Genomic DNA, 10446 nt, shown 5'->3' with positions numbered 1-10446 from the left:
GAATCAGCATAAGGAAATATACCTTAGACGTCATATGTAACGGAAATTCACTGACGGCCAAAAGACTCGTATTGTTGCTCTAAATGGCAGATTTGACAGGGCTGACAGGTCAGGAAACCAATGAGTGGTGCATACCCCATAAGGAATCGAAAAGCGATAAGAGAGAGAGAGAGAGAGAGAGAGAGAGAGAGACGTTTTTGTATATCCATGAGGCTTATGAGATTTGTAATACTTTCAGGGGCATGTAAATCAGCATTTTGCGTATTTTATGAAATTAGTATTGTATGAAATTAGTGCCAAAGCCGGCCACTAATATGACCAGCTGCCATGTTATCACATTGCTTTTTGAACAAACCTGTTCCAGGAGTTATACTTCGCCTGAGCTTACTCCAAAACTAAGAGGTGAAGCGACAATTAATGAAAAGGAATAGACTGACGTAAACACATTCAGGGTTATACTCCACTAATTACGATCTTATAATAAATTTTGCTTATGGAGTTCGATTCCTGGAATGGCTCGAGATTTCTGGAAAAGTATAATTTCTTACTCAGATGAAATTCATCTGGGGTAACGGAAGTTGGTAAGTAATAACGGATAATAAACAAAATGTATCCCTAACGTGATGTCAGTTACCAAAATATCAGAAGTACAACTCCACAGACTTGCACAGATTTTCCAACAGACCTCCAGCATTGCACAGGAAAAATGTCTGGCAATACCCAAAGAAATTTTGTATATACTTTTCATAATCTGAACATGAGGAGAGAGATGATGGCTCTCCCTGAGTGAGGATTAACATTACTGCACAAATTATGCCCTGACGTTGTTAGTGCAAAGACTCCGTAATGATTATTGAATGGATGTTGGTGAAATGTTATTATATGAGAAATGGTTGTCAAGTGACAATTATCTTTAGCACTTCCTCTTCTGTTATCTTAGATGGCTCCCAAGACTTAAACAAAACGTGAGTTTAAAAAGTTTCTATTCCATGTCAGAAGACAATACTGTACAGAGATAAAGAAATTCTGGTGACTACTTGATACATTCCATTCCTCTCAAAAGTACCAACTCCATGGACTACAGAGTAACAAATGGAAAAAGAACAAAACTTCCATTGCATTGATTATGCAATTGACAGAAAAACAGAAGTATATAAACTGGATCACCGGAACTGAAATGTCTTATTTTTTGAAGATGCTCAATTTGTCAAAAATTTATCCCGTTGCACACTCAAGAACCACGGAGGCCTTTTATTCCAACCATAACTCGCTTCAGTAGAGAAGCGGCCTTGCAAGTATTACTGGATTCCGAAATGACTAAATAAGCATTAACGATTATCAATGGTTAGTTGTTCTGAATATTGTATTTTAGAACCTAAGATGGCCAACAGGTGGACCATTAAACTGATAGGTAGGTCGTGGAATTGTAGTAGAGCTAAACTCGGTGTAGGCAATTGTGCCATTAATGGCATTTGCGTAGGTAATGTATCGATGGGAAAGGACAGACGATGGAAGCAACGTTATATGGTAACCGTAATAGGGTTCTTAAGCAACAGCTGCTTTGTTTAGTGCGGCAGTCGATGATTTGGTTTTGCCAAAGACTATTTATTGGTCGGCTGTAGGTACTGAAACATTAAATGGAATATTGTCCCTGGAATTTCCAGCGTTGTCTTTCCTGTTCATAAATTAATAAGGAATAAATGAAACTTCTTTAAACATACGTAACTGTGGAGAATGATTCAACAACTATCAAGGGCCATCGTTTCAATGCTTACTTCATTGAATTTTTCTAGGTTTTACATCTCGGCGTTCAGGGAGTTAAAATTCCACATTTTTTCGCTGTTTCCTTGACGCTGTGTGGTACTTGTTCAGAACCGGCTTTATTTCTTAGTATTTTGTATATGAGTTTTGCTTTCGTAACTCTCTCTCTCTCTCTCTCTCTCTCTCTCTCTCTCGCTGCATCGTGGTCTCCCAATAAGTGGATTTTAATCAACTATTAGGAAATTTTAATCAGCGCTTAGTTCCAGAAAATTGAGAATTAATTTTTCTCATTAACTTCTTCTGATTACTCAGATTTTGTCAATCTTACTTGGAATCATAATATATAGTTTTAAAATACATTTATATTTCACACCAGTTTGTATATAAAAATTTCACTTACTCTAATAATAAAAAAATAATTGTCTCACAAACCTCGTGGATATACAAAAACTAAAGTGTCTACTCTCTCACTGCTGTTCTGCCAGTCAATTCCTCACTTATTTATTACCAGCCTAATCTTCCTCCTGTATCGCAATTCGATTTCTGATGGGATCTGCACCAACCCTGGTTATCTGAGCTGCTAACCCTATCGCACATGACATCTTGAACAACAATACGAGTCTTTTGACCGTCAGCGAACTCCCGTTACGTATGATGTCTTAACTTATTTCCTTACGCTGATTCCCAGGATTTGTAACCATATTTCGCTGATTCAGGAAAGAGAACTTTATCGTGTATGCCACGTGAAAAAGTATTCCACTGTCTAATATGCGTTGATATCTTTTCTATTTGATATGTATGAACACCATATTCTTTGGAAGATTGAACTTCAAGTCAATGGTCCCTGTGGTGGGTTTGTTTCATATGAATAGGGTTCATCTATTGAATATTAATTATTAAATAATAATAATCCCTATGTGTCACGATGTCTTTCCTTTAATTTATCAAAATTTACACTCTGCACTATCTAACCAGTTTACGCTGAATTCCACGCAATGTTACGCGTTGTATTTCATTTTTTCAGTATTATCCACGCCCGTTTAATCTATATTGACGATTCAGTATTCCAATATCGGCTGCGTGCAAGCGATAATTGCACAATATCATTACATAAATAAACAGCTATATAAAACACGTGGACTTTACAATAATGCTAAAAAAGGAAGTGCTGACTTTTACATTTCTGTGATTTCTGTTACGAAAGAAGTCTCAAGTAAACTACGTTGTCTGCACAAAGAGAGCATTAAATATTTATTTACACGGAGGCTAAAATTAAATGATAAAAATTACTGTCTCAGTTTCATTATATATTTTCTTATTATGTACGTTAGCAGTTGACCAACAGAAAACTCTCTCTCTCTCTCTCTCTCTCTCTCTCTCTCTCTCTCTCTCTCTCTCTCTCTCTCTCTCAGTGTTTCTTGTATTAAAATAAGAGATATTTTTGTCTGAATTATAAGGAATGAAAGTAGGGATTGAAAACTCTATGTGGAAAGCTATTTTCCCCAGAAAAAAACCATATAGTATAATGTCCCTCTTTTTCCACTTTGCAAAAAAGAAGAAAAAGAAGAAGATAAAATTAAGACTGGCATCCAGACTTCTCTTGCCGTTTATATTTTATTAGGAGAAATGACTTTAGATATTTAAATAAGCTGAGGGAATGAAGTCAGCATTCAGCTTGACAATGAGAGGGCATTTATTCAAATGAAAGTCAATGTAAAACTCCCTTGGAATTTAACATAAAGAAAAAAAGATATAAAGATTTAGTCTTACTTTTACTCTTCTGGTGGTTTTCCCGCTTGAAAGGTGAGAGATATCACTCTCTTTCTCTCTCTCTCTCTCTCTCTCTCTCTCTCTCTCTCTCTCTCTCATTTTTTTTTTTTTTTTTTTTTTGCCAAAGGAATTAAATGGTACCACTGCCGCAACCAAAGAGAGCGACGTGAGTGGACAGAGAGAGTTGGAAAGTGTCACAGACTAGGCTATCTTAACAGTTCTCAGAAACCTTCAGCATCGAAGCTGAGTTTTCACAGAGAAATTCTGCGTTAGATATCAACATCAACACCGTATTCTTTGGAACTTCGACAACCCGCATTTTATCTGGCACGATTCGTAAAGGAAACTTGGTTTTCCAATTTCTTCCCAGACGCTTCTCTTGAAGCGCACGAGTCTGCATTTCTTTCTCAGACACTTCCATCATCCCACTGACAGATCGGCTTTTTATGGCATCCATGACCTAACCGAAATGGTAAGGTCATGGACTGTGAGGTAATCTAAAATGTAAAGGTTTCCGTGGTATGGGGGAAAGTTATTATGAATTCTGGTGGAGTTTAGTGCAAGAAATATAAAAAATGGTGCCTTTTTTCATTTAGATTTTTAACATAATATACATATATTTCATTTCTAAAGATTTTCTACAAGAATTTTTCATGCGTTCGTGGATGAACTAACATAAAACTTGAAAGTCTGATAACGCTCTGTTGAATCAGCGAAATATGAGAAAAATCCTTGGAATCAGCATAAGGAAATATACCTTAGACGTCATTTGTAACGGAAATTCACTGACGGCCAAAAGACTCGTATTGTTGCTCTAAATGTCAGATGTGACAGGGCTGACAGGTCAGGAAACCAATGAGTGGTGCATATCCCATAAGGAATCGAAAAGCGATGAGAGAGAGACGTTTTTGTATATCCATGAGGCTTATGAGATTTTTAACACTTTCAGGGGCATGTAAATCAGCAGTTTTGCTCATTGTATGCCAGCTGCCGTGTTATCACATTGCTTTTTGACACATGTATTAGAGGAGTTATACTTTGCCTGAGCTTACTCCAAAACTAAGAGGTGAAGCGACAATTAATGAAAAGGAATAGACTGACGCCAACACATTCAGGGTTATACTCCACTAATTACGATCTTATAATAAAATCTGCTTATGGAGTTCGATCCCTGGAGTGGCTCAAGATTTTTGGAAAAAAGTATCATTTCTTACTCAGGATGAAATTCTGGGGTAACGGAAGTTGGTAAGTAATAACGGATAATAAACAAAATATATCCCTAACGTGATGTCAGTTACCAAAACATCAAGGGAACAACTCCATAGATTTGCACAGATTTTCCAACAGACCTCCAGCAATACCCACCGAAATACTCTACTTTTCATAATCTGAGTATGAGGAGAGATGATGGCTCTTCATGAGTGAGGATTAACATTACTGCACAAATTATGCCCTGACGTTGTCAGTGCAAAGACTCCGTAATGATAACTGAATGGATGTTGATGAAATGTAATTATATGAGAAATGGTTGTCAAGTTACAATTACATTTAGCATTTCCTCTTCTGTTATCTTAGATGGCTCCCAAGACTATAACAAAACGTGAGTTTGAAAAGTTCCTATTTCATGTCAGAAGGCAGTACTGTACAGAGATAAAGAAATTCTGGTGAGTACTTGATAAATTCCACTCCTCTCAAAAGTACCAACTCCATGTACTACAAAGTAATAAATGGGAAAAGAACAAAACTTCTATTGCATTGAGTATTCAACTGACAGAAAAACTAGTATATAAATTGGATCACCGGAACTGAAATGTCTTATTTCCTGAAGATGCTCAAATCGTCAAAAATATATCCCGTTGCACACTCAAGTACCACGGAGGCCTTTTATTCCAACCAGAACTCGCTTAAGTAGTGCTCTAACCGGCCTTGCAAGTTTTACTGAATTCCGAAATGACTAAATAAACATTAACGATTATCAATGGTTAGTTGTTCTGAATATAGTATTTTAGAACCTGAGATGGCCAACAGGTGGACCATTAAACTGATAGGTTGTTCGTGGAATTGTAGGAGAGCTAAACTCGGTGTACGTAATTGTGCCATTAATGGCATTTGCGTAGGTATTGTACGGATGGGAAAGGACAGACGTTGGAAGCATCGTTATATGGTTACCGTAATAGGGTTCTTAAGCAACAGCTGCTTTGTTTAGTGCGGCAGTTGATGCTTTGGTTTTGTCAGACTGTTTATTGGTTGGATGTCTGTACTGGAACATGAAACGGAATATTGTCCCTGGAATTTCCAGCGTTGTCTTTCCTGTTCATAAATTAATAAGGAATAAATGAAACCTCTTTCAACATACTTAATTAGCTGTGGAGATGGTCAACGTAATTAAGCAAATCCCTTGCAGATACTGGCATGTCTTTTGTGACCAAACAGAATTTTTCTACAACTATCAAGGGCCATCGTTTCAATGCTTACTTCATTGAATTTTTCTGCGTTTTACATCTCGGCGTCCAGGGAGTTAAAATTTCGCATTTTTCCCCAGTTTCCTTGACGCTGTGTGGTACTTGGTCGGAACCGGTTTTATTTCTTAGTATTTTGTATATGAGTTTTGCTTTCGTAATTCTCTCTCTCTCTCTCTCTCTCTCTCTCTCTCTCTCTCTCTCTCTCTCTCTCTCTCTCTGCATCGTGGTCTCCCAATTACCGGATTTTAATCAGCTATTAGGAAATTTCAATCACCTCTTAGTTCCAAGAAAATTGAGAATTAATTTTTCTAATTGACTTCTTATTACTCAGATTTTATCAATCTTATTTGGAATTATAATTATATAGTTTTAAAGTACATTTATATTTCACACCAGTTTGTATATAAAATTTTCACTTCCTCTTTAATGAAAAAATATTTTAGATAGACATCGTGAAATACGGAGTATCATATTCATTTACTCATAATTAAAATTTGCTGATTCACGCCCCAATAATGTAACGAAGTCTCATCAAATCTCATGGATATACAAAAACTCAAGTATCTCTCTCTCTCTCTCTCTCTCTCTCTCTCTCTCTCTCTGAAAACATCATGGAGCTAAAAATATCAAAAAGAGCAAGCAGAGGTAGATTAATAGTGCCCAAAACTATACCAGGAAAAATAAGGAAAGCACACAGGACATTAATCCACTATGCACCAGCATCGATAATGCAGCGGCTATTCAATGCGTTGCCAGCTCATCTGAGGAATATAACAGGAGTGAGCGTAGATGTGTTTAAGAATAAGCTCGACAAATATCTAAACTGCATCCCAGACCATCCAAGATTGGAAGATGCAAAATATACCGGAAGATGTACTAGCAACTCTCTGGTAGACATTAGAGGTACCTCATACTGAGGAACCTGGGGCAACCCGAACAAGATGTAAGGTCTGTAAGGTAAGGTCTGCAGCTCTGCCAGTCCATTCCTCGCTTACTTATTCCCCAGCCTAATCTTCCTCCTGTATCGCAATTCGATTTCTGATGGGATCTGCACCAACCCTGGTTATCTGAGCTGCTAACCCTATCGCACATGACATCTTGAACAACGATACGAGCCTTTTGACCGTCAGCGAACTCCCGTTACGTATGATGTCTTAACTTATTTCCTTACGCTGATTCCCAGGATTTGTAATCATATTTCGCTGATTCAGGAAAGAGAACTTTATCGTGTATGCCACGAGGAAAAGTATTCTACTGTCTAATATGCATTGGTATCTTTTCTATTTGATATGTATGATCACCATATTCTTTGGAAGCTTGAACTTCAAGTCAATGGTCCCTGTGGTGGGTTTGTTCCATATGAATAGGGTTCATCTCCTGAATATAAATTAATAAATAATAATAATCCCTATGTGTCACGATGTCTTTTCTTTAATTTATCAAAACTTACACTCGGCACTATCTAACCAGTTTACGCTGAATTCCACGCAATGTTACGCGTTGTATTTAATTCCTTTAGTATTATCAACGCCCGTTTGATCTATATTGACCATTCAGTATTCCAATATCGGCTGCGTGCAAGCGATAATTAAGCATTATTATTAAATAAATAAACGGCGATATCAAATACGTGGTATTTTGGATATTGCTAAAAAAGGGAAGTTCTGGCTTTTACATTTCTTTGACGGAAGAAGTCTCAAGTAAACTACGTTGTCTGCTCAAAGAGAGTATTAAATATTTAGTTACACGGAGGCCTTACAAATTAAAAACTGATAAAAATTATTAGTTCTCCAGTTTCATTATATATTTTCTTATTATGTACGTTAGCAGTTGGCCAACAGAAAACTCTCTCTCTCTGTCTCTCTCTCTCTCTCTCTCTCTCTCTCTCTCTCTCTCTCTCTCTCTCTCTCTCTCTCTCTCCTCAGTGTTTCTTGTATTAAAAAAAAGAGTTATTTTTGTCTGAATTATAAGGAATGAAAGTGGGGAATGAAAACTCTATGTGGAAAGCTATTTTCCCCAGAAAAAAAACCATATAGTATACTGTCCCTCTTTTTCCACTTTGCAAAAAAGAAGAAAAAGAAGAAGATAAAATTAAGACTGGCATCCAGACTTCTCTAGCCGTTTATATTTTATTAGTAGAAATAACTTTAGATATTTAAATAAACTGAGGGAATGAAGTCAGCATTCAGCTTGACAATGAGAGGACATTTATTCAAATGAAAGTCAATGTAAAACTCCCTCGGAATTTAACATAAAGAAAAAAGGATATAAAGATTTAGTCTTACTTTTACTCTTCTGGTGGTTTTCCCGCTTGAAAGGTGAGAGATATTACTCTCTCTCTCTCTCTCTCTCTCTCTCTCTCTCTCTCTCTCTCTCTCTCTCATTTTTTTTTGCCAAAGGAATGAAATGGTACCACTGACCCAACCAAAAAGAGAGACGTGAGTGGACAGAGAGAGTTGGAAAGTGTCACAGACTAGGCTATCTTAACAGTTCTCAGAAACCTTCAGCATCGAAGCTGAGTTTTCACAGAGAAATTCTGCGTTAGATATCAACATTAACACTGTATTCTTCGGGACTTCGACAACCCGAATTTTATCTGGCACGATTCGTAAAGGAAACTTGGTTTTCCATTTCTTCCCAGACGCTTGTCTTGAAGCGCACGAGTCTGCATTTCTTTCTCAGACACTTCCATCATCCCACTGACAGATCGGCTTTTTATGGCATCCACGACCTCACCGAAATGGTAAGGTCATGGACTGTGAGGTCTTCTAAAACGTAAAGGTTTCCGTGGTATGGGGGAAAGTTATCATGAATTCTGGTGGAGTTTAGTGCAAGAAATATAAAAAATGGGGCCTTTTTTCATTTAGATTTTTAACATAATATACATATATTTCATTTCTAAAGATTTTCTACAAGAATTTTTCATGCGTTCGTTGGGTGAAATCACATAAAACTTGAAAGTCTGATAACGCTCTGCTGAATCAGCGAAATATGAGAAAAATCCTTGGAATCAGCATAAAGAAATATACCTTAGACATCATATGTAACGGAAATTCACTGACAGCCAAAAGACTCGTATTGTTGCTCTAAATGTCAGATGTGACAGGGCTGACAGGTCAGGTAACCAATGAGTGGTGCATATCCCATAAGGAATCGAAAAGCGATAACGGAGAGAGAGAGAGAGAGAGAGAGAGAGAGAGAGAGAGAGAGAGAGAGAGAGAGAGAGAGGTTTTTGTATATCCACGAGGCTTATGAGATTTGTAATACTTTCAGGGGCATGTAAATCAGCAGTTTTGCGTATTGCATGCCAGCTGCCATGTTATCACATTGCTTTTTTGAACAAACCTATTCCAGGAGTTATACTTCGCCAGGAACAGACTGACGCAAACCCATTCAGGGTTATATTCAACTAATTACGATCTTATAATAAAATCTGCTTATGGAGTTCGATCCTTGGAGTGGCTCAAGATTTCTGGAAAAAAAGTATCATTTCTTACTCAGGATGAAATTCATCTGGGGTAACGGAAGTTGGTAAGTAATAACGGATAATAAACAAAATATATCCCTAACGTGATGTCAGTTATCAAAATATCAAGGGAGCAACTCCACAGACTTGCACAGATTTTCCAACAGACATCCAGCAATACCCACCGAAATACTCTACTTTTCATAATCTGAGTATGAGGAGAGAGAGATGATGGCTCTCCCTGAGTGAGGATTAACATTACTGCACAAATTATGCCCTGACATTGTCAGTGCAAAGACTCCGTAATGATAACTGAATGGATGTTGATGAAATGTAATTATATGAGAAATGGTTGTCAAGTTAAAATTACATTTAGCACTTCCTTTTCTGTTATCTTAGATGGCTCCCAAGACTATAACAAACCGTGAGTTTGAAAAGTTCCTATTTCATGTCAGAAGGCAGTACTGTACAGAGATAAAGAAATTCTGGTGACTACTTGATACATTCCATTCCTCTCAAACGTACCAACTCCATGTACTACAGAGTAACAAATGGAAAAAGAACAAAACTTCCATTGCATTGATTATTCAACTGACAGAAAAACAGAAGTATATAAACTGGATCACTGGAACTGAAATGTCTTATTTCCTGAAGATGCTCAATTTGTCAAAAATTTATCCTGTTGCACACTTAAGTACCACGGAGGCCCTTTCATTCCAACCAGAATTCGTTTCAGTAGAGAACCGGCCTTGCAAGATTTACTGAATTGCGAAATGACTAAATAAGCATTAACGATTATCAATGGTCAGTTGTGCTGAATATAGTATTTTAGAACCTAAGATGACCAACAGGTGGACCATTAAACTGATAGGTAGGTCGTGGAATTGTAGTAGAGCTAAACTCGGTGTAGGTAATTATGCCATTAATGACATTTGCGTAGGTAATGTATCGATGGGAAAGGACATACGTTGGAAGCATCGTTATATG

Source organism: Macrobrachium nipponense, chromosome 1, assembly GCF_015104395.2.
Source record: "Macrobrachium nipponense isolate FS-2020 chromosome 1, ASM1510439v2, whole genome shotgun sequence".
In the NCBI taxonomy this organism is placed as follows: domain Eukaryota; kingdom Metazoa; phylum Arthropoda; class Malacostraca; order Decapoda; family Palaemonidae; genus Macrobrachium; species Macrobrachium nipponense.
Note: the sequence above shows the minus strand (reverse complement) of the source record.